General features: G+C 43.7%; 1 protein-coding gene across 5 annotated transcripts in view; it reads right to left on the bottom strand.

Moving 5' to 3' along the window:
- LOC146524534 (bifunctional heparan sulfate N-deacetylase/N-sulfotransferase 1-like) overlaps positions 1–25795 on the bottom strand; it is a 52652-nt gene that overhangs the window by 20683 nt on the left and 6174 nt on the right. The window lies entirely within an intron of this gene.

The raw sequence follows: 25795 nt of genomic DNA, 5'->3' as shown, positions 1-25795 counted from the left end.
GACTGATGCTTTTCCTCAGGGTGGGTGGTCACTTAAACCTGCTCGCTCTACATCGCTGGAAACAAGCCAGAGCCGTAGTGCTAGATTAATGAGAGACAAAGAGGAGCAGGGGGATGGAGGCTAGTCCTCAGCTGTAACAACTCTCTGGATAAACAACGCTACGGTCGACCATATGTGGCTTCACACGTCTCCCCCCCCCCTTTTTTTGCCCCCCCCCCTCCCTCCCCGACACTGCTGCTGCACTTCTTTTAAAGTGTGAATACGACTAAGTGTCTGAGGGATTTGCGAGGACAGTCGGTACATTAACACCAACAAACCAGTGTCAGACTCCGCCGTAGGCGATCCCTTGGACAAATAAACTTTTAAAGGAGATTTAGGCCCTCCACATCCCCTCAGGACCCAACAGTTCCCCCTCTTCTTCCCCCCTGCTGTCCCCTCTCCAATCTGCCCCCTTTGCTCCTGTCAGACAGAAATAAACGATGACCCTCAGCGCTCAATCGCCACAGGACTTGGCAACTGCACGTTTCCCATGGAAACGCTGGAGTTGGGTTGGGTTCAGAGGCATGGAAGCTGTGCCGAAGGAAAAACAGTGAGGGCGCTAATCCATAGGACCCTCATCGAAGGGCTGCTGGTGTGACCACACACGCAAACACACACAAGACACTCCAATAGTAGATAGGCTTGTTTGCATTCAGTCCCGGACAACACTGCCAAGTATCGTCTTCAAACACTAACACTGAACTTGGTCTTGTGTTTGCAAAGGCCTGAAATTTTTCAGGGGGGCATGCGTCAAGGTTAAATGGGTAAGAATGACGCTAGTGTAATCCATAATCTGTAATCCTGTTAATCTGCAAACAGCACCAAATGTGCTTATGGCAGCTCTGTTACTGTGTGAGATGCCTTGAAGGGATTAAGAAATGAGACACAATAGAGCCACTATGGGGAAGTTTTGACAGTATATTGGGAGGGAGAATGGGATGGCAGCCATGTTTTTGATTTGAGAACAGAGATGTGCACGACGCTCGCTCAGAAGGCTCACTCAAAAGCCTGACATTTTCGAAATGCTGACTGTCCGTGGCTACAAGATGCCCAAGTCTCAAGCAGTAAATAGCAAAGCCGGAGCAAATTTCCACATTTGCATTCTGCCTCCTACCCTTTCTTGAGAGAGATTAAACTTCAAAAAGCAAGAATTTTTCATATTTCTTTTGAAGCACATCTAAAAGCAACAAACGGGCACATGAGAGCAGCAAGGACTCGCCTTCTTAAAGAGGTTACGTTTTAAAAAAAAGCCACAGTCACAGTTCTTTTTCCCCTTAAACCAGCCTTGGCATTCATCAATATAAAATCAATCAATCTGAAATTTGAATTCCATTTTATGCATTCATTGTAGCTGCTGCGATTAAAGGCTTAGGCCGTGAAATAGTGTGGAGCGGAGTACCGTATCCTCGCTCGGGCTACCGCCTCTCACCCTTCAGCCAATCTGAATGCGCGAGCAGGCAGCTTCATTTTAGCAGCAAACATTTACACCGACACTTCCCTCTCCCTCCGTCTCATCAATTAATTTCATGCCACTGCGTGAAGGACAGAGGACTCGGGAGGGAAATGTAGTTTTGCCTTCTAATTCTCCAGAAAGTGCCTTTCAGACAATTTCCCCTTACCAAACCATGTGGCTGAATTATCACATCATTTTTCAGCACCTCAATTTACTGTCCCCAAGACTGAGGCAATTTCGCAGAAGAAAAATGCCTTTCCTCAGTTCGTCCATGCCCTTCCAATTACTTCTCAAGGCCCCACTCGATGACCTCGATCCCAGCGCTGTCATAATTGAAATGATTGCAATGCTTTGACATAGTAACGGGACAAAGAGGGAATTATCTTCAAATGCGCACGAGGTAGTGGAATCTTTACCTAGGAGCGATTATCGAGAGAATGGGAAGACGGTAACCCTGCCCTCAGACTTCTATATTTAAGAGATCACGTCAGATCCCATCAACACACACATCATCGTCAAGGGAGACAACCTAAGCAGGCGTTGGCATAATGGCATGATTACACATTTATAATATGTGAGAATGATTAAGACCGAAATGAATAAGAAACAGGAGGAGCAGGGAATAAATTATACATGGCACTCGTGAGTCATTTTTATCTTGGAGGCTCACAAACCTGGCTGCCACCTTCCTTTAGTTTTCCAGTGGGGATCTTAGAGCAGAGGGAAGTGTAAAATGGATCACCTCACAGTGGGAAAAGCAGTGCGGAGTTGGGAGCCATGGGAAAACTGTGGCTGAGCGGAGAAGGATCATTAGGGAAGGGTCTAAGTGAGATGTGAAATGGTATTGCACCCCTGGGCAGCAGGATGGAGGGCCGAGAGTGGAACCGGCATCCTCATCAATGGCCTCGATCACTTCCACGGAACATGTGAAAAGCAGTACACACACGCGCACACACTCAAAACTCCACTCCTGTTGATAACTACCAGCAGCTCGGTGCCACAGTATATCTATTTATAGACGCTCCGTGTCCCATTTACAGGCATAGGGGGACACTGGATCAGAAAAAGAATATGTACAAAAAGCTGAACGTGTATTAAGATGGACAGTCGAACCACAAACTCGATCGTGCGATTTACACAGGGGACAAATTAACCAGATAATAATTACATAATGAGACGACGGTCTGATTAAGCCAAAGAGAAGAAAATAATTGACATCATTTTGGAAACTGTGCATATGATTACTTCTTTAAGTGACACAGCAGACTATCAGAGGCATTAGCCGCAGGGTAAAGCGATCCTACGGCGTCTGCCGTTGAAAATGCATATTAATTTCCTTCATTTGTCTTCCTTGATGCTCTGACATCACGGATATGGGCGTCCTGCAGGGTTGAAATTATACCCAGTGACATGTTTATGTGTGGAAATTACTGCAAAGGTGGTGAACAACCCGCACACCGGCAAAAACTACACTTCAGAGAAAGGGGGAAAAAAGGCAAGCACACTCTATTGGATTTCTGAGGGTAGAAAATAGGCTTGTAGAGCCTCGGACAGCCAACGTGAGGCAGAGGGAGGTAGGGGAAGAGGGAGGAAGGGGTTGGTCATTTATCATTTTTGTCAGTCCTGGTAGAAAAGGGAGGTGGGCTGGGAGGAGGGGGGGCTTTCATATAAATTGAGTGTAGGTGGAATCAATGTGGCGTTGTTGGTGAAAGCAGGGAGGGGTGAGCCAGCCAGATCAATGCTGGTGGGAGTGCCTGTTTGTTCCCATTGTTTATCCACTGTCATCTCAGGATGCTAGTGAAGGACAAGAGAGCATGGCGGGCAGCCTGATGTCTCCATCGGGGACTGAAGATCCCTGACGGGTCTCTCTTTATGCAGACAATACACATCACTCAGAGGTGAAAGTCGCACTTTTTGTGAATAACGCACGTCTCCGTGAATGTGAGTGTGGGAGTCGGGGGTTCCTGAGTGGATAGGAACGTAGAGACAACAGCACTTAAGTGTCAGCGTGGTTTGATGCTGCAGGGTCTGCTGATCAAATGCCCATTCAGCTGAGAAAACCCTACGTAGCGCCCCGCAGAATGTCTGACTGAAGCACAACGGTTTTATTAGGACCTCCCCACCTGCAGCAGAACAGCAATAACAGATCTGCTGACCTGACATGAACCAGAGATGCTATCAAACGGCAACAACGCGCATGATGGCCGCGGACGAATAGAAAAGAAAGCGATCAAACTAATAACAAAATCCCCAGGCAGGCTGTTACACGAGTCGTGGCACTCGGATAAACAATATAACCGTCTAATCTGCTCAATCTGAGGAGAAACAGAGGGAACGCAGCCGAGGTGAGCTTGCATCCCGGCCTGCAAAAAAAAGGGGGGCAAGTAAAATACCTGCTTATGAAATGATGATGGGCTAGATTCAAGAGCCCCCGCCCTCCCACCCAAATCCTGGGCCAGTGAATTTCAGGTATTATGATTCCCAGGGGAGCTCTTCCTCTCTCTCGTCTCCTTTCCTCTCCCTCACTTTTACACCTTCCCTCTTCCATCTTCCCGTCTTTCATGTCCAGATAAGAACCGGCCCGCACTGATCTGTCTGTGATTCGCGCAGCAGAAACGCGTTCCCATGAGAATATCGCAGCGCGGAAGAATAGCTGACACAAGAGATGAGATTCTGTTGTGCTGCCCATATTTTTGCCTGCGAGATCAAACAGATATGATCCCACCCACACCCCCGTAAGAAAACACACTCATAATCATCAGCTTGCTTTCAGCGCACAATCAAGAACAGCAGATAAATGGAGGGAAGTGGAAATTTGTCTACAGTATGTTTTACATAAACAAACAGCGCACACTTGACACATCCAACTGCAGAGAAACACTCAGCCTCGTGATTGGCTTATCGCAGAAACAATAACTACACACCCGATTGTAGGCCAAGTCGTGAATCTTATTACAAATCCTATGTGTTGCTTGAAACTGAGCCTGAGACTTTTTTTTTCTCTCCTCTCTCTCTCTCTAATTCTTTCTTCCACAGCCGCGGTTTAAAAAAACACGACCGCAGTCAAGCTCAGCGATACTTCCAGCTTTTCCAACGTGGCAGCAACGAGCCCCCACGAGTGTCTCTGCTGTTTTCTTAATTGAAAGAAGGAAAAAACAGGACCAAATATGAGCAGTTCATTTGAATGCAATTCCACGACCCTTTTTTTGCATTAGCTCTATATGTCAATATTAACGTAAAAGCTCTCATAATCGTTACATGTTTTGGATCGGGGAGAAAAAATCCAGGCAGTGTTACATACTAAATGGTAAGCAGCAGTGGAAATACTAAACATGTCTATATAAGCCATCCAGTGATTGAAAATCTTTAATTCATGACCATCTTCAAAAACTGAGCATCTCTGCATTGGAGGACATTACTTTGAAGCCAAGCGAGAGGCAACTTTGAAGAACCTACAAGCCTCGATGGCTGAGAGATGAGAGACGATGTACAGTTGCCCGGATGATTTACCAGCTAGTTTTCTGGTAGACTGAAAAAGAGAGAAATCACTGTTAAAAAAACTGATGCCATCTCAGCTAGTGTTTGCCAGAAGGCATGTGGGAGAATTTGGAACAAAGCTGAAATCGTTTTTGGAATAAGGAGAAAAATGAGCTTTGCTTTTTTCCCCCTTCTATCACACTAAATGCTATGTTTGGTGTAAACCAAACAGTGTGATGTCATCATAACTCATCCTTTCACCACAAAGCCTGGTCTCTGCAGAATCATGCTTGGAGGGGCTTCCTTGCAGCATAATTTGGTAAACGGTAAAATAAATTCAACAACTAAAGAAGAAAAAAACTATGGGATGTCTGTTATGAAACTATAAAGAGAAGGTTTTGATTTCAGCAAGACATGAATCCCAAACACAGGCCAACAGCTACACAGGAGTGGCTTTAACACAGCTATGTTATTCTATTAAAGTGGCTAAGCCAGCTTCCAGACCTCCGTGCAATGCAGAATTAGTTGCAGGACTTCAAAACTTGCGGTAGCTGTGCAACTTACTGATCACGGCTATATGTGCAGTCCCAACATTAGCTTGTAACCGCTGACTGCAGACTTAAGCTAAAAATATTTAGCACTCAGTGTAGTTCTTATTTTTGTGAATCTGTTGATCTGTGTGAACAAAAGGGAGCAAGAATTTACGCAGCGCGCGCCACACCTCTGCCGTGGCTTTACGGCTCTACCTGCACCCTGTCACGCTTCCTTTCCCTTGCTCTGGTCTCATCCCAGAGGAGAGCTTGAGCCATGTGTGGGTGTCACAGAGCTGACAAGTCTATCTGGGCTCTGTCTACTGTGCTGGCTATTCCCATTTCCCCTCTTCACTGCCTCCTCCACAGCTGCTGTGTATCCGACTGTGACACCACGCCTGCACGCGCACGCACACACGAGGTATATCAGTTTACAAAAGGGGGAGGCTTGAGGCTACACACGAGGTCAATCCCAGAACACCTTTAAAAATCCAAACTATATTTTTGCATCTGTTAGATAAAAGAAGAGAGAATCAGAGAAAAGTAGACGTATGTAAGTGGGAAGAGAGACACTGCCAGACCTGTGGATTAAACAGCATCCTATATAGACATGCATATCTACTGTTTGACAATTTAATGGAGTGTATATCGCTGTTGTTGTTTATGGGTGTAAAAGTGGTGCACGTTTCCGCATGAGTGCGTGGATGTTAATCGGCAGTGGGTTATGGGTTCTAGCACTCAATCGGAAAAGCAGACTGTCACATAGTGTGTTAGCCCTGTAAAAATCTAAAATCTGTCTCCTGCCACGGATCCATAATAGGGCCCAGCAGCTGCTCAAGTCAATGCGGTTCAAGCACACGCCGCCACCATAAACCCTATGTAACACATTTCTCATTTAATACGCCTCTCAGCCGTGTGCTCTCCTGAGCACACAAGCAGCCTCTTGCACTGACACGTGAGGATTTGCACTCGCAGATGGGCCGTTTGTGTGTGTTCTTGCTAGCTGTGGCAGGTGTGGCGACGGAAGTGGGGGTAAGAAGGAGTAAGCTGATCCATCCACTTGTAGTCCCACTGCTATCCTATAGCTCCTAAAGGAAAACGTCCAATCAGCTGGGCAGATCAATACACCCAAGCTTCAAGATATGGTGCTCAAAAGCTAAGTAGAAGCACTTAAGGTGAGAGGAATCGTATTGATTACAAAGGGTTAACGTGACCATATGTTCTTAATACTTTCTCTTTCTGAATTAGAAACGTATGACTTGGTCAGCTGATTGATAAAAATTGGTAATGCTTTACTTTTCACTCTGTGGCCTTGTTTTGAAGCCTAAAAGTACATCCATCCATCTACAGCCAGCCATGCATTCAGCTGTCATAGGTCGAGAGGCAGGGTCCACCTGGGGTAGGTTGTCAATCTGTCTCTTAAATGCACAAATGAACAAATTTAAGCTGAATGAAAAAAGAAAATACATATATATGTAGCTCCTCAGTCACAGTGTAGCATTGACCACAATGAAACACTGCTAACTGAAGTAGATGACCAGAAAGCAAACTGGTAAATCTTTTATCTGCACTGCAAGTTAAAATACTGAGCACAATGAGGTTCAGGATGCCACGACATCTTTGCTCCAATATCAATTATTCAGCATTGCCTTTTCTAACCCTTTAATTATACATCAATGTTAAGATAACAAAAGGCTAAGGACGCTCACTGTGTTTCTGCTTACAAAGACACTGCCAATGAAACCCGGATGGGGAAACTTTAGCCTTCAGTTAAGGGCTGAAGGAAGACAGAAGCAAAACGGCCTCCAGGATGCTTTTCCCTGCTGTCGAGCTGTCATTTACGATGTGTCCACCTCACCCACTGTGTGATCAGAGATCAAAGGGTTAAATGAAACTCTGGCCTATAGCCCTGTGCTTACATTATTCAGCAGCTTGTTACAACAGCCTGTTCACTGATCTCACACACAGGGAGACAGAGTTGGAAACTCCAGGGAGGGGAACACTGGGGACGAACAGCCAGATTTAACAAACAAGGGATGACAGAGAGACTGCGAGGCTGGAGAGAAGAAAGAATAGAAAGAGGGGTGGACCTCAGGGATGTTTTTTTTTAAAGGGTGAGCTGCGGTGAAAAAAGGAGGACTTACTAGGATGAAAAGAGGTATTGAGAAAAGGGGAAGGATGAGAAAGTGGTGAAAGATTGTGAGCACAGGTGGATGACCTGCCAGTGCTCACAAGGTTGCCAGGGGGAGAACTCCTGAATATGGATTTTTAACCTTTGCCCAGAATTCGTTAGCTTTGTGCTCAACGTCCATTTATGCACGTCTCAAATACGGTGAAACATAATGGCGATGAAGGCATTCTGGGTTTTCCTGACCAAAAAAACAAAAACGTTCCAAATTCTTCCCCGTCTTTCACTTCTCATTCTCAATAATAGACAGCAGAGTTTTGTCTGGCTGGCAGTGTGTTCAAACAGATAACAGTATCCATTTGCTTTGGACTGCTCTGAAATAGTCCTCTCAGACGCGCACTTACACACGCGCAAAGCAACAAAGCAAAACAACATCCATCAGTTGAGCGCTGAACTGACAGTGACCATGTTTTGGGAGCGCCCTGTTTATAGTCCCAGACTTGCGCTGCTACTCAGTGAGCGGTCTCCTTTGTTCATTAATTGATTGGCCTCCCCTGCTGGGCCTTCAGTAACTAGGTTACACAGATCCATGAAAAGAGGAGGACTGCCCCCCCCCAGTGAAAGGCGGAGGATAGACAGACAACTCCGGGGCAGGAATCCGAGTGTTAATATAACTAATGGAGTGAGGACGACGGTAACTTTATTGAAATCACCCTCATCTAATTAGAGCGAGCAGCTGATGAGAGCGAAGAGGGACTGGAAGGAAGACTGGATTCCATTATGCAAAGGGTGATCTCACCATCAATCGAAAGGGTGAGGCTGGGGGAAAGGTAAAGTGATGGCTGGGAGAGAGACGGAGAAAGCACTGACAGGACCTCTAACATCCTATCACTTTGCTCACTGGCACTTCTGCTCCCGACAAAAAGGAAGAGCGGCTTTCTCTAAAACAATAGAAGGGTTTTTGGGAAGAACGCATTGGGTGACGTTTTGAACTTCCCTCCCACATCATTAGCTCCGACTAAAGCACCAGATCTTTGGTGGTGCTATTTGAAAGCGAGTGACCTCGGTGTACTGGCTTTGGGCAGGAAAGGCAGCTAAATGTTAACATTTTGCTTCTCTGTCCTGAGGTCAATGAATTAAAAAGGCACTGGAGAAGCATTCCTCTTTGGAAGTCCTTCGAATATTCACAGACTTTAAAAAGAAAAGGATGCAGTGCCAATAAGTCGCAGATTGCATTCATGTAACTCCCTCTGTATACTTTATACTGTCACACAGAGGACCAAATGTATCAGTGTGATCTCTACTCATAAGAGGCTCATTCTGTGTAATATCTGCGTTAAAAAATATACTTTTGGTATTTTGGTCAAAATATAAGCACGTCTACAGTTTAAGGTAGGTTAAAAAAAAAGATGAAGGAAAAACTGTCACCCTGCTGTCAGCAGCACAAGCAGGCTGACCTCAGACCAGCCGCTATAGCCATCAACTAACCGCTAACAAATGTTTTTTGAAAAAACTCAGTCATAAGACACTAAAGTCTGGGCTGCTTAGCGCTAGCAGATTTCTTTTTAATTTTTTAAAAGGGGAATAAAAGACAACTGAACTTGGACATTTCTTTACATAAAAACAACGCAAATGAAATAATGCACAGTTAATAAAAACGCCCCTGCACAAAAAAAGGGGGAAAAAAAGGACCGCCATGACCCGAATTTAGATTTAAAGAGGCGTGAAAACCTCACGCAAACAGTAAATGTCTCGCCCAGCCCCGTAACTCCTCCAATAACAGAGACGGAGGCCTGCTGTGCCTTCCCTCCCTGTACGAGGCACGACAGCTGAACCAAATGAGGGTCTGCATCTACCCCGCATACCTCAGAGGATACAAGTTTCCACCACGCAGTTTATCCCTCAGGTGACAGGCCTGAGCTCTCTCCACAAACGAAGAGGAGCGCAGACAGATGGGGTGGTGGGGAATGTGGCAAACACTGCCGCTATCAGCCTGATGAATATGGGCGCTGTGTGCGCTAGTGGCGGTCAATAACTGGGGGAGGGGGGGATAAGTGGTGTGGATGACACTGGCAAAAGGTTGGAATCTAAAATAAAATAAAATCAAACCGGGCCTAAGGCAGCCTTTGAAATGAGGGCTCATCAGTGCATGACTCTACAGAAATTTTTTTTTGCCAGCGTAGCGCTTCTCAACCCAAGTGTGGCGTGACAACTCGCAACATAACATTAATATAATATTTGATCCGCCCACCCCCGAGCGATGCAGTCACAATGCATTATGAGCTTCAGAGGTTCAAGACCCTGAGCAGCAGAACAGTTGACCGCTTCTCACGAGAGACGACTTCCAGGTCACATGATTCCCATGCAGCGGAGAGGAGGTTAATATTACTGTCACTGGTAGCTGGAGGGAGAAAGACAGGGGGAAGAAGCAGAGAAAGGGAAATACAAAGCATGCTGCTGGTATTTCTTCAGACTTCAAATTACCTGCTTGGCAAATTGAAAGGAGAGGGAAAAAATGTCCAACTTCTCCTCAGAGCTCCTCTAATGGTGTTGTCTTTAAAACCTTTATCACTAATTCATTGCTTCTGATTTCCCAGCAGCAAGGGTTGAAGCTTTGTCTTCTGTCTAATTGAGAGCCAGAGGCTTCAGGCTCTAATCAGTCAAAGGTACTAACAGCTTTTCTTGGGCGAGGATGAAGTCAAACACGGAATTATTGTACCAGTGTGTGCGACTTCAAATTACTTTAGTTTCAAGCTCTCCAAAATGGTGATGTGGCAAGAGGTAAAAGTGTCAAGCTGTAACGAATGTTGGAGTTTGCTGCTTGTCAGGATGTGAATTCTATCACCGAGCGGCATTCAAAGAATGTGCCACACATTCAAGACATGAGTTTGGAGCAACTTTAAGCACACGTAATGAATAAAAACTTCCAAAACCAACCCTCCCCGCCCCTCTGTTTTTGCTAGATCTCACTACACCCCCACCTTTCCCCTCACTTATGGAAGAGTACACTAGTCTAATTAGCTGAGCCGTATCCCTTGATGACTCCGCCATTTCCTCTCACTGGGAAGATTAACCACCACAGCACTCCTATCAGCCTCCACATCAACACAATTAGGTGAAGAGTGAAATGTGAGGCATGTCGTCACATTTCCCCAGCTTCATTAGGGCACACGAAAGACAGCTTGACGACAGACAGACCGCTGCATCTGCAGACCAGGGAGGCTCTCGAGCAGGTATACTTAGCAACCCTATTGGCATGGGATGCGGTTAGAACTTGTCCTACATTTGACTGGCCAGATTTATTGTTGATAGCAGAGATTACAACAGGAGCTCAAAGGCCACTTAACATTATAGTCAGCTGCTTTAAGTTTTCACCTGTGTTGCAGCTGATTAGAGCTCAGCAGTACCAGGATGTCAGCCCATTATTAAAATCTACCCATGGGCTTAAAAAGGTATCATTTCCTCAAAAGGTCTATCGGTCGACCGGCCAGGGACAGGAGTCTTGTGGTCGGCTGTGCCGCCGGTCCATTTCATGTGTGCGGCGGCACAGGCAAACAGTCATGTACACACTGAGAGCCACACACTAGCATGTTGTTAGCATGGGAGCTCCTCGCTGTGAGTGAAGGCACAAAGTTTGCCAAAGTAAATAACTGGGAGACCACCATGCATCGTTAATAACAACAAACCTGGACAGAGACTTAAATCACCCCTCACCAAGCTTAAAATGCCAATTTTACAGAAGCTAACAAAGGTGAAGCTACTGAGAGCTAGCCAGCCACAATCCAGCAGCCTCGGTATGAGCAAATGATCAAAGGTTTACAAGGAAAAGTACGGATACGTATGTAGCAGATGGCTGTCCCTAGCCAAGCCTGGCTCAGCAGGCTTCTTCCTGTTAAGAGTTTTTCCTCCACACTGTCTCCAAGTACTCGTTCATGATTATTGGGGATTTCTTTCTAATACTGTGATATCTTTGCCCTATAATAAAGAGCCTTGAGGTAACTGTTATTATGAACTGGCAGTATATAAATAAACTGAATTGAACTGCACTGAAAATCAGAATGTCTCTCTCTCTCTCTCTCTCTCTCTCTGTCTCTCTCTCTCTCTCTCGAGGAGAGTTCATATAAATGCATATTTTCAAATCAGCTTCTGGTACTTCCTGATAACCTTCACAGGGGTGTCTCAATCTGGGATGCACCTATATTATATATCTGAAGCTTTGTAGATGCTGAAGTAGTTTTTAGTGGTTTGCCAGATTTATTTAAACGCACGATTTAAACACACGCTTCAATAGCACAAGGCTGGAGAGTGCATCTGGTTTTACTCTGTCAGGTTTGGGTAAAATCTGGAAAGATTCCTATCTGTCAAACCACCAAAACGATTCCGCCATGCATGAGGATGATGATTTTTGCGATGAATATAAAATTGAAGCATAATAAATCAATCACTGGCATCAACTAAGATAGTTGTCTGAAGAGGCCTAAAGTCAGGAAAGAGAAGCATTTATTCAGTCTGACAAGGAGCCTCCTAAAGACAATCCATTGTTTCAAACTGCTTCCAGATGCTCTCTGGCTATGATTTGTCATTCCTCAGTCAGTGCTGGGGCTTCCTGTTAGCCAAGCCACCACCCAAAGCATCCGCAGAGAGCAAGTGAACTTCAGGAACACTTGGGTGCGTTTGTATTCGCTTTTGTAACGAGACATGTTTCAATTAAATGCAACGAACACAACAACGGCGAGTCTGAAACAGGAGGAGAGGAATGCCCCGTTCCCCACAGTCGACATGCTGTTAAACAGACAGCTTTATCAACACTAAGAAAACATTTTTTTGGAGGAAACTGACTATTTTGTCATTTCATGGCAGGTTACCTGTCAAAACAACATGAGGTTTAGAAACAAAAGTCTGCAAATCAAAAAGAAACTTAACCTTTGTAATATTACTCCACAGCCAGCACGCTATACTACAAAATGCAGCCAGTTCTACTAATGATACCATTAATTAAAGGCCCCATTTGTCATCCGAATGTAAACCAAACCCATCATTAAAGCTCAAAACACTGAACGGGAGTTTACCATAATTCATTAACTAACAAGACACACAAAAATACACAAGGCAGCAATTCAATCTCACAATGTTCAGTGTGTACTAAAAGATTTGCTTTTCTTTGTCACGTGGTAGATGTTTGGGACACAATGAAAAAGAGCTCTGAACCGTGAGGCTGCAGTGCAACACCACGTTTCAGATGTACTGACTTCATAATTGCAAGGTTAAGTAAGTATTTTGTGAATACCGATCCACACCAGGTGGCCAACACACACTGACCTTTTAGTAAAGAAAAGACCATCTGGATAAGAGGCTGGCCGTGAAGAACTGCACTAATAAATCACACAGAATCAGAATCTGAATTTCATACAGGGTGAAGATTGTTTAGTACTCTTCAAAGGTAATGCAATTACTCTAACTACCACAATTATTTCACAATTTGAGGATGGCTTCAAGTTATCCTCAAACTCCTTTCACTGCTTTTTTTTGTTAAAGCAAAAATCCTCAGTTGTAGCTCAGTGGGCAAAGGATAGGAGTCAGTGGTTTGGCAAAGAATGAACAGCCCGCGGTAGACGCCAAAATAAAAATGCCACCCCGTCTTTCAGTGAATCAAAATTTGTTTTGAAATAAGAATAAATTCTGAATTGGAGTCAAATCGGTAGACTGCCAATGATTACCATCCTTATGTAACAGGCATTTGTGACTCTTTTGTAATGCTTTATGCACCAAGTAAGAAAAAAGCAGAAAGATGAAACAAAAATAACAGTTACTCACTGCTGTGATATTCTCCTTTGAGTCACAAACAGTCTTTTGTTTTATTGAGGGCTCTAAAGTCAAGACGATTTATGAAGAGGTTGATTTTATGCTGGATTTTCTTTTTTTCACATTTCAAAATGACCCAGGCACATAGTATATGCAATATACAGTGACCAGCCACTTTGTTAGGTACACCTGCTCAACTGCTACCTAATCAGTGGATAGACTTCTGATGCTGGTCTAGAAAGCTCTGAATGGTTTAGGACCAAAATACATCAGTGACCTCCTGACCCAGTATGAACCTTACAGATCCCTCAGGTCATCTGGATCCGTTTTTTTTATCAGTTCCCAGAGTCAGAACCAGACACGGAGAAGCTGAATTCAGCTTTTATGCTCCATATAAAAGTCCCAGAAAGCCTCAGATCAGCTGAAACAGTGTTTATTTAAATCCAGGTTGAAGACTCACCTGTTCTCAGCTGCATTTTTAAGTTTAAATTCTAAAACTTACATTTTAACTACTGATTTTATCTATTTTAAATCATCCTTTTTATATGTTTTTTATTTTTTTAATGTCTTTGTAAAGCACTTTGAATCACCTTGTTGTTGAATTGTGCTATATAAATAAACTTGCCCAGCAGCTCAGTACAATTAGGCAAGTAGACGTGGTCAAGACGACTTGCTGAAGATCAAACTCAGCATTAGAATAGGTATGAAACGTGATTTAAGCGACTTCGGACACACGACCTGGCACCAACAACCATGCCATTTCACAAGCATTTCAGAAACCTCTGATGTACGAGGGTTAGGGAAACACCCCCAAAACAAATCAAAAGAAAAATTGGTGCAACATAGCATCATGATATTTTGCGTGTTGATGTTGTATTGAAACGCCAAACATCAATGTTTTATTAAATAAATAAAAATACTTATCTCCTGCACCACCATCCTGAGAGAATATCAGCAGAGCAAACTGATTAATTACATTAAATTAAAATCCATCCAACACAATTAAGCTACCTTTTAATTCAGAGCAAGTGAATGGCTCAGTCGCATGAGGGGTAAATGGGACAGCAACCTGCTTGCACTAAAAAAATTATTTAAAAAATATAAAACGTGGATGTCTGGTGATTATATTGATTGTTTCCCCACATTCTCCGACTGATTGCAACTTGTGGTGATTGAATGGTTACCCAGAGCTTAAGGGTGCTGCACAATTACGGCCACGTTTAATCGCAAAATGATTGCAGAGGTCACCTGATAAGAGGCAACCTTTCTGCAAAAAGTTGCATATCGCAGATTGCCAACATGTTGCAATCAGTCTGAATGAGCCTTTGTCAATGAGGACAAATCGAGAGGACTCAATACAATTGGTTTTCAGCTGGTTGCATTCAGGTTGTATTGTATAAAACAGGAAGTTTGCTGAGCGCAAATATAACCCATCTTCAAATAACTGCTTCCAGCAGTATAACGCACCACTTTACAAAGCTCAAATCATGTCAAACTAGTTTCTTGAACACAATAACGGGTTCACTGTACTCAAACAGCGTTATAGTCACTAGATCTCAATCCAATAGAGCACCTTTGGGATGTGGCAGAACAGGAGATTAGCATCAAGGATGTGCAGCCAATAGTGATGGGATTTCCGGCTGTTTTTAGAGAACCGGCTCTTTCGGCTCAGCTCACTAAAAAGAGCCGGCTCTTTCGGCTCCGAACCGGCTCTTAAGGTTGTTTTGTTGTTTTAATTAATTTATTATTAACAATAATATAAAATTATGCACAAAAGGAATTACTAATGTAAAAAAAAAAGTGGTTTTATTTATATATGTTTATATATAAATATTAGGGGTGCAACGATACACAAAATTCACGGTTCGGTTCGGTTCGATACTTTGGTGTCACGGTTCGATATTTTTTCGATACAAAAAAATGTTCATGCCTTTTTATTAATTTGTCATTTATTAAATTTTCACGGCACATTCTGCACCACATCTCTGTGCGTTCATCATTTGTTTGAAGCCAGCTCACCTCCTGCAACCACTTTTCAGAGAATACGCGCTTCTTTTGTGGTTCGGACTCCTTCTGACATTTCTTTGGAGGTGGAGGAACATCACAGTAACTGCTTAAAGGAGCTTCTTCGACATCTTTAAGAGTTCTAAACAAATGTCTGTCCTCCTGAAAATCTTATGTACGCAAACACGCGTTGCAACTTCTTATCTTGTGCGGGTTTTTATTTTGACAGCGAATGCGCACCTGCGGACCACTTATGTGCAGCCCTGGTTATTTAGCTCGTCATATTGCAGCCACAGAAATTCTTTTGTCCATGAAACCATAAAGCTGCACTTTCTTTTTTCCTTATAGTCTGATTTGTCATAACCTTTCCGTTTTGTGGTAAGCTTTTCTTTGGCTGTCACTTCTTCACGCTGACCTGTCTTATTTGGCTCAGCAGAACTAAAATATATATCCTGCTGCTTTTACACACGCACTAACATAACGCTCAGCGATTCTCTGCGCGATCAACCTCTCACATGTTTAAGCTGCGGGAGATTTCACTTGTCATGTTTGCATAGTAAGCTAACGATTGATAAGACGATGTCAGAGGAATTGGTGCGCAAATTATCATCACTCACCAATCAGTACTGTCGCTCTCTATACACAGTTCACGCGATTGCAAAGTGAAAGCAAAAAACAAGCGCAAATTCAAACGCGATTTCAGTATGTCACATATTGACAGTGGCCGATGCCAATGACATAATTACCCAGCTACATTTCCAAAAGAATGCAAAAGCATTGACATATATTTTTCCTTCCTAGGATAGGCCGACGGGCAGGGCAGAGATAGATTTTGGTAGCCCGACTGGAAAAAAGCCCCGTCGGGCTAGCGATTTTGCGAGCCCTGTATCTGATTGAGGAATCACTCATCTTTGGAAAAGAGAGTTTATTATGGAGAAATGTCTCTTTCCAAAATAAAAGCTATACTATACGCTTCTTCTGGGCTATATTCTCAGCAGCATATTAAACATATCAGGTCCCCATAAGGAGAATCGTGTGCTAACGGCTGTCTAAATGACTCGGGTAAAGTTTGTAGCATGCTGCTTGTTGTTTTTCTCTGCTTCCACTTGTCTTTGCACTAGGATGATGTCGGAGTAAATGTGCAGTCATATTGGTTGTGTTCCCACTAGTGCTGTCAGCGTAAATCTGAAATGACATTAACGTCACAACACGGCAAATCTCCGTTAACGAGCTACCGCGGATCACCTCATGAGTGGGGCTGGAAGACGTCAACACATTAACGAGCTAACTGCGCTAACACACTAGTTCCCACCAATTGAGCATTGCTGGCACATCCAACATACTGTTTTACTTTTGTCCATGACAGGCTTACCTTCAGGGTCATACATCACATGAAAACCAAAATAGTTCCAAACGCCAGATCTGAATGAGGGTGGGGGAGGTTCAATTTGCCATGTTGCAACTAGCCTAGCTTCTGTCTCGCTAGCTTGCCCTGCGCTCAGTGAATCTGTGTTCGACTACTCCGCCTAGGCTGCACTGTCGAGCGCAGATCCACTGAGCGCTCAACACAGACAGCATCATCAGAAGGAAAGTTGATAAAATAAATTAAAAATGTTGTATCGTTCGATACATATGCGTACCGAACCGAAAGCACTGTATCGAACGGTTCGATATCGATACGAGTATCGTTGCACCCCTAATAAATATATGTGGTGGCCCCTAGAGACAAAGCACGTACAAACTCCAAAACACATTTCTAGAGTTAACTGAACTTCCAAATCAGAGCTACCTAGATCACTTAAATGAAACAATTGAAAGCATATGTGTATTGTTTGTGTATTTATACACAAGCACTCATATATATTCAAATAATTAAAAAAAAAAAGTTCATTTACCTGTTACTACCACACACCAAATCCGGTCGTTGGTACTTCCTGACTTGTGTAGCCACTAGGTAACAAAAGCTCAACACTGCGCCTAGCATCCTGGAGCACTTCTGTTGTGTTTTGTACGTGCTTCAGAGTTTGTACATGTTTTGAAGTTTGTATGTGCTTTGTCTCTAGGGCCCACCATAAATATACTTTTATTTATTCACTCCACATAAAATGTAATAAATAAATCATATAACACAAAAATCAACTATTCACATTTCAACTTTTAACTATTTAAATTTTCAGCTTTTTCCTTTTAAACCAATTTAAAGTGAAACAACACAAAACACAGCAAACCACAACACAATTAAATATAAATGAAAATATGAAAACCAAAAGAAGATGCATATTCTCTGTCATATGGGCCTGCATGAATAAACTTTCTGAATCCTTTATCATCCGCAACTGAAAATAGTTGTGGATGATTACTACACCTTTCTAATGTGACATTGTTGTCCCTGGCTCTTTATCTGTCTCTCCCTCCCGATCTGTTCCTGTGCTACTGCCAGTGTAATTACCGTCCCTCCCCCCTCTGTCCAGCGCAAAGCACAAGGCTGGCGTGCGGAGTGAAGCGGAAAAAAAGTGCGAGAGTGAGGGTGAGAGAAAGGAGAAGAGAAAAAAAACCCACGGCTCGCGATAAGGAGCCGTCTCGCGTCGTTTACGTCAAAGATCTGGCTCTAAGAGCCATTTCGTTCGCGACCGACACATCACTAGCAGCCAACAAATTTGCAGAAATTGTGTGATGTTATCGTGTCAATATGGAAAATCTCTGAGGAAAGTTTCCAGCACCTTGTTGAATCTGTGTCATGAAGAACTGAAGCAATTCTGAAAGAAAAAAAGGGGTCCCGACCTGGTAATAAAGGAGCCAGTGAGCATAAATAAGCAAAAATATCCTTGCACAATGTTTTTTATGAAACATTTGGACCACTGAAAAACCTTTTCCCTGCATGGAAAACAGTCAAGGACAAAAAGACTGAGACATCCTCATGATCAGACAAGCTTCCAACTGACATAAGAGTACACAGAACATATGTGCGGCTTTCTGAAAACATCTGTAGGCTCAAAGAAGTCTGTCAGGCAGGCAGGGTAAACAACATGGTTACTAGCATCTCACTCCCCCATGCTAGCCAGGCCTGTCAATCACATGAATCAAGCTAGTGGCTGCAATTCAAGTGGATGAAGGAAGCCCGAGACACGGAAGACACGAGCTACACCGCACGAACAAAAACATGGCAATTTATTTAAAAAGGAAAACAGACACAGAAAGACAAATTTGAGTTTAAGGCTCAACGAAAGAAAACACAACAAATGTGTAGCTAATTGAGATGTTCAGCTCAAAGAACTGCTGTGGTGATAACTTGAGCAGCACGTTCAAAAATATGTAACAGAAGAAGAAAGAAAATGCGAAATCTGCCACTGAACAGGACGGGACAGAAAAGAGCAGAGAAGCGAAAACATGCAAAGGGAGGAAGACGAGCGCATCAGAACAGAGGAAATCTAACAAAAGACAACAGAACACAGTCGGAACACAGCGAAGCCGAGCACAACACACCAGAACAGGCTGTAATTGTGTTGTGCGGGACTGACCCCAGCGCATCCCAGCAGGCACTGCATGATGAATGGGCCTGGCGATGACTACATCCCACTCCCCCCCTCCTCCTCCTTCTCACATGCTCTCTTCTCTCCCTCTCTTCTCTGTCGCCACTGTTAGCCCTTCTTCTGTCCCTCCGTTCCCCAAAACCGCACTCTATTCAGCTGCTGCCATCCCACAAGATTAATTTGCATTCAGTGCACTTAGTCCTCGTATTGTGCTCTGACACAATGACATATTACAGTGCACAGCACACCTATTAAACATATAGTCTAGCTTGAGGGACGATGCTTTTTTTTTTTTTTGCTCGATGGTTATGATAAAGTACAAATGTGTGCAAGCAAGAACCGCGAGGGTAGAGCTTGATTGGTTACAAACACAGAGAGGCTCTGACACGCGAGTCCATGCAGAATCATTACAGGAACAGTTAGGTAACCTCGATTAATGATTCACTAGACCCAAACTAATAAACTGGGTCAGATTGTGTTAGCGGCGGTAGTGAGAGCACAGAGACCTTCAGGTTAGGTCGCATGAGAGCGAACACCAGCAGTAAGAGCGAACTAAAAAAGGAAAATTAAAGAGAGAGAAAGAAAAAAAAGTGATAGAGGTGTTGGTGTTACTCCATCCTAGACCCTAAGGACAGAGACAGTAATGCATGGGAAATGGGCTTTTTCCTCTAGCATTTCAAGCTGTTGTTTCTCTTTCTGCTGTTCCATCCTAACAATGTCCTGGGAGAAAAAAAATAGGGATACAAAATTTAATTTGCTACACTTTCTCTAGCCATCACCCACTGTGCCCGGGGGCAAAAGAAATGGATTCTGGAATTTATAAAGATGAGTGAAATAAAGAAATAAAACAGGGCACTCAGGAGAAGGCATCAGAGACAATGGCACAGAGGGTGGCAGGGAGAAACGAGAGCAGAGTTGGAGGAAAGCGGAGGGGCGGGCAAGAAACTGGGAGACTGTTATGTAGGCCAGACATGAACTCTATGGTTATCATAAACCAGCGCTGGGGCGCGGCCAACTAAAGACCGAGGGGTTACTCAAACAATCAGATGAGGGTGATGATAGCTGCCACTCCTGACGCTATCACGGCTAAACACAGAGGTGACTGAGGGGTTAACAAGTCATTACCTCACCCTGTTGCACTCCCAGGGGAGACACAGCATAGAGTTGTGGCAGGAGTGTATATATGTGTGTGTGTGTTTTCCTCAAAGCCTAAACTGCACCTTTGGGCTAGCACTCAACAAAGGGAAGCTCAGCAAAGTGACGTCACTACGGGGATGAAGCCGGCGTGCGGGAAGAAAATGGGAAACAAGGGCGTGGAAGATGGCGAATGGGAAGGTTTTGGACCATATAGTGGAGTCACATTACTCCCCTGCAGCTCTGCTCTACCTGTCACATAAGCACTTTGAGGACTCGACACAAAAGCCTGAGCCTTCACAACTTCAAATGCCTGCTTTGCTGGGGCAGATCAGAGGCATTGGAGGGATAAAGGAAAGAATAAAGGTGAAAAAAAAAGTGCCAGGCTTGCTCAATGTATATTCACAGGATCCCAGTCATGAATATCATTATCAGATTCTTGACTCTATTTCATCCACTACTCAGTCCTACAGTTTAGGGGGGGGGGGGGGAAGGGAAGGGGGAAGGTTCCATCTCGGCCCACTGAGAGCCAATGAGCTCGGTCAAGCTGAAGCAGAGAGTTGGAGGCCATTACTAAGAGAAAACAAACACAGACCTCTGGCCAGGCACATACAGCCCGGCCCAGACACCTGTGTCCCATTCACCAAACATATCCGGGCACTTAACACTCCACAGAGGGGGTAGGGTTGTGTTTGTGTTTTCAGGCTCGCACACCCCACTAAAGTTCCTTCAGTTTGGTTTCTTTACCCAAACAAGCCTCCCAGCCTCTCTGCAAGGACCGAACGCTCGCTGCCGTACGCGTTCCGCTGAGTGCGGCCAGCCGTTACGCCGCCTGACTGTCACAACTGACCCCTGTCGAAGCTGCGCCCTTTGAATAAAAACTGGCCAAAAACCTGGCAAAACAAAGCTCATTCATCCTGCTGTCATTTGCAGCCTCCAGCCGTCCTTCTGTCTAGGTAGCCCAGCTGTGTCTGGACCAACCCTCCGCCAACACCTGTCCTGCACAGACAGGGACAGCTACACACACACAGACAGACGCATATCTCTCTGCCACCGAGGATGAATGAGAGACAGCAGGCTAGGCAGACGTGGCACCACCTCGGATCAGTGGAGGGGTACGCGCGGAGCTGCCAGAAGCTAAACCTGGGGTCGGCACCGTCACAATTCTTTCCACCTCAGCAATTCAAAATGGAAAAGAGGCGTGTCATCAGCTGCGGTCACTTTGCAGCGCTGTATTCTCAGTGTCTCGGTATGATTTTATGAACTGATATGGAGATGACCCATAACCCTGAGGATGACTCACAGTTTCCAAACAAAGATGAAGGGGGAGGAGGAAAGCAGGACCGAGTTGTTTAGATGTATTAGTGGCCGTTTGCATGCTAGAATGTTTTGTTTGCTCTGAAGTCAAATACACTCGCAGATGGGAGCTGACTGGACACCAGATGACTTGCTGTGATGTGGTAAAATCGTCTGCTTTGGGGCCAAGAGACGGGGGAGAGGGAAAGAGAAGAGAACAGGGGCACTGGGCACCAGATGCCCTACAAAAGTCAATGCAGTCCTGGTGGGATGCCACCACTCTGGTGCGGTCGACTCTCAAGCAACTGGACGGAGAACAGAAAAGAGCGTGCCACAGATCTGCCTGCTCTTATGTTGTATTGCCGTCCCAGCGAACAACAACTATCATTACAGGCTAACAAAGGAAAACTAAAACCTCTACCTGACTTTGCGTAGGTGTTCACTGCCTGCTTTTTGATTTTTTTTCACAGTATCACGGCTCATCGTGACAGCGCTGTAAACATAAACTCGAGTTGGCAAACAGAGAACACGGGTTGCCTGACAGCGTGAGGTCAAAGCTGTGATCTTGTTTAGGCTCGAGGAAGAGCCGTCAAACAGCATGAACACAGGCCTGAGCACTGCAAAATACAGTACAGACACTGATTGCACTGTCAGTTATCTGTAAATTGGTACACTTAAGTACATCTAATGCAACCTGCTACACCTTCTTTTGTGAAGGTCACAATTTGTGCGCATGTTAGCAGCTGTAGTCCGTAGTGCTCCCGAATTTGGAAAGGTTAGTCTAAATTTATTCTCACTCCATGATTAAGAAAAAAATGATGGAGCTTGTACTTGTGTGACACGTGTGGTCTTTGCTTTTCGTGAAAGCTACTTTATTGAGTCTGTTTCACACTTGGTGGGTGGATTACTGGGACCCAAAACAATGCAGTGCAGAGACTGAAGTAGTTTCTGTGGCCTGTAGTCAGACAAACATAAAAGGGAAGTACTTTATAATGACAGCACGAGACTACATTAGGGGTGGTGCAAGTAATCAACGCAATCAAAGCCTGGACAATGCATTCCAGTGGAGAACAAGCTGCAGCTTAAACTCACCCATGATCACTTATAGTGAGTACTAAGACAGAGACCCAACAACGTGACGCCCTACAAGCACTGCAAATTGAAAATGGCTTATCACAAGTACGACTGCTACGCGCAGGCACTTGAAGAAAAAGCATCCAAGAGTGCTTTGTCAAGACTGCAGCAAGCGCAAGACACAGTATTGTTTACTTTGTGTCCTCATCCGAGCACGGTACATTACGATTATAAACACGAGAAACCCTTCTGTTAGTAGCAGACGCATTAAAATTGATTTCGAGAAAATGGCCTAAATGAATGACTGTTGGTAGAGGATGTAAATCATTTCTGTTATTTCCCTTGCCCGCAGATTATTTTAACTGCACATTACTCCGACTAATAATTAATCTATGTCATAACAATTTGGTTATGACAACAATCATCCGAGTAAAAAAAATGTAAATATAAATCAAGGAGAGGGCTGCTGTAACGTAAAGTAATTCAATTAATCAATGTGTCACAGCAATACTTTTGAATTTCAGGACCAGTACTTTTCTAATTAGGCGTCCCATTTATTAGGGCTAATATAATAGTATTATTATTAATGTGCTAACAGGGCAGGTAGTGAAATTAGGTGAAGATTAACATGCAGTATTCAGGTGGGGAAATACATATAAACCTTTGGAACAACTGTTATATTAATTGACTTATTTAAAAAAATCATTAGATTAATTTTAAAAAAGTGTAATTATTAAGTGCTGCCCCAGAGTATATTATATTCACATGCATGAAAATCAGTGGTCAAATGTATATTTGGTATTTGGTAAATCTTGCAAAATTTCTGCTTAAACCTTAAATTCTCTTACTGCCTGTTCCTCAGTGACATACATGCAAATAGATGAACTTTTCTATTTAGAGTAAGGGATGGATGCTATTTGCAACTAAACTGTATACAGACTGAGACATGCATGCGTGAGAGCGTGCACACATGCCAGTTCTACAGTAGGTGAGAGTATGTTTGTGGTATGCGTAGTGCAGTCACACACGGCCGGGGCCACGGCAACTGAATAAACACAACCACCCTCATCCCCGCTTCCACCACCACGGCAACTACCGTTACCTATCTTCTAGAGGTGGGAATCACCATACATCCCACGATACGATATTATCACAATACTTAACGCACGATACGATATTATTGCAATTTTTTAAAATATTTTGCGATATTCAGATTCTGTACATAAAGGTAAACTTTATCAATATTCATTTTATCTAATAACAAAGTCTCACACTCAGTCTTTCTCTCATTTCAGTCAGTTATATTGTTGACAAACTGAACGGTTTGTATTACAGTCTAGTCCAACTTACCATCTGGTACAATTATAGCTATTCTGAACTAGGCAATTTGTGAAAACTATGCAGCCCCTTCAGCAACTGAAGAATTTGAAAGTAAATTAAAACAAAATATAATTTTACATTAAATAAAAAAGTTTTAAACTTAATTAAAATAAAACATGTCTTAAATTAAAATAAGTAAACTATCATGTTTATTGCTGCCAAAAAAAGTTAAACACATTTGGACAGTGAAGGAATGTCAGGATTCTTGCTCAGAAAAAGGATCAACATGCTCTGAAGTCAGAGCACAAAAACTTTTTTTGTAACAAAATATCAATATCTGCTGTCCCTGTATCGATACATTATTAGCAAACAAAATATCACGATACTACACAGTATCGATTTTTTCCCCCACCCCTACTATCTTCCCTCAAAGTTCATGTAAATGAGCTTTAAGCACTAAACCTATAGTTCAAAATATAATCATCATTGATTTCTAGTGTAATATGTAAGACGGGCTTAAAATTTTAAATACCTGGATGCGTTAAAAGCGTTTCTTAAAGCAACACCGAGACAAATCACTGACAGATCTCTAACTCAGTTGGAAAAAAAAGAGCAAACCAAACATCTAAATGGACAAAGGAGGGAAAAAAATCTAATCATATCTGATGACTGATAGCACTTATGATGAGGATGGGGGGTTAAAATATCCGGCGGTGAAGTGGTGCGTTCCCATTACGGCATCTCTCCATCTCTGAAAATGGCTTCATTAACAGGCCTGTGCCGAGAGCTCCCTCGCTGAGCGTACGAACGCGCAGTACCCCGAGGGTCCACCGGAAAGGCTGAGGTGAAGTCCATTAACACCCGACAGCTTGTTTTTTGACCACTAAATAAAACAAGATACTTTTTCTCTGTCTGCAGTATAAATAGCCTTTAGCTTAGGGGCTGGAGAGCACGAAAGCTCTCCACTCGAAGTAGAAAATTAAACCCATTGATTTAGTGCTGTTGATCTGGAGGAAAGTGAAGATGTAAAAACCCGTACGAAGAGCAAGGTCACGCAATATTCAGAAGCTCGTGGACCTGAGATACAGCTTCTTATCAAAATTTATACAGAGGGTAGCCAAGCGAGGCTCTTTTGTTATTCATTAGAAGCAATTTAACAGCCAATCTTTGTTCAGTATAACTCCCGCTGTGGGCCTAATCAGAGCACAATTGAGTTTAATGTACTAAAGACAACTGATGTTTTTCCTACTACGTCATTCATTCATTGTATCTTTTTCTGGATGAGCATGTCAACTAAATGGCCTAAAGAGATGTAAATGTCTCTATCTTAGCAGTGGTAAGGGGAAATGGGTGTGATAAAAAAAAAACCCTGTTCCCTGCCATATCTCATGACCTGTCTTGCTTTTCTGGCATACATTCTGACCCCTCAGGCAACCAGAGCCGGCTACCTCGAAGCCCATGACATAGGTCTTAATTTCCCAGCACTTACACTCCAGTCATGTGTCATTTGATGAAACACAACACTCCAGTTACCATTATTTGTCTGGATACAGGATCCTCTGGAATGTATCGGATTCCTGCCTCAGGGGGTATGCACCTCGGAAACATGGTCCTACCTCCACCAGCTACTCTCTCTTCCACCCTCCTCCCCCAACCCCCTCCGCTTTCCATTCAGTAAAATTCCACTAGAGGCCTGCTTGATTCGCACTGCCTCATCGCCGATCAGCCTAGTACGCATTACAATAGAGGAACAGTTCATTGTATTGAGGGCAGTTTTCCTCCTTTGCGTCACACTGCCATCTAAAGAGTAAACACCACGCTGAACTCTACCTTTTGTGCAACCAAAGTTGAAGCCAGGTCACACTGCCATCTGTGCACGAAAGCAGGTCCCGGAGCTCATAATGAAATTCAAATAGAAAAAAAACAAACTATTTTGTGCTCTGGTGCAACAAGGGTCACAACATATCTCCCCTCCCCAGAGAGCAACAGTTATACCATGCGGTACTTG

This window comes from Neolamprologus multifasciatus, chromosome 2 (genome assembly GCF_963576455.1).
Source record: "Neolamprologus multifasciatus chromosome 2, fNeoMul1.2, whole genome shotgun sequence".
NCBI lineage: Eukaryota > Metazoa > Chordata > Actinopteri > Cichliformes > Cichlidae > Neolamprologus > Neolamprologus multifasciatus.
Note: the sequence above shows the minus strand (reverse complement) of the source record. Positions and strands in the feature narration are given on the sequence as shown.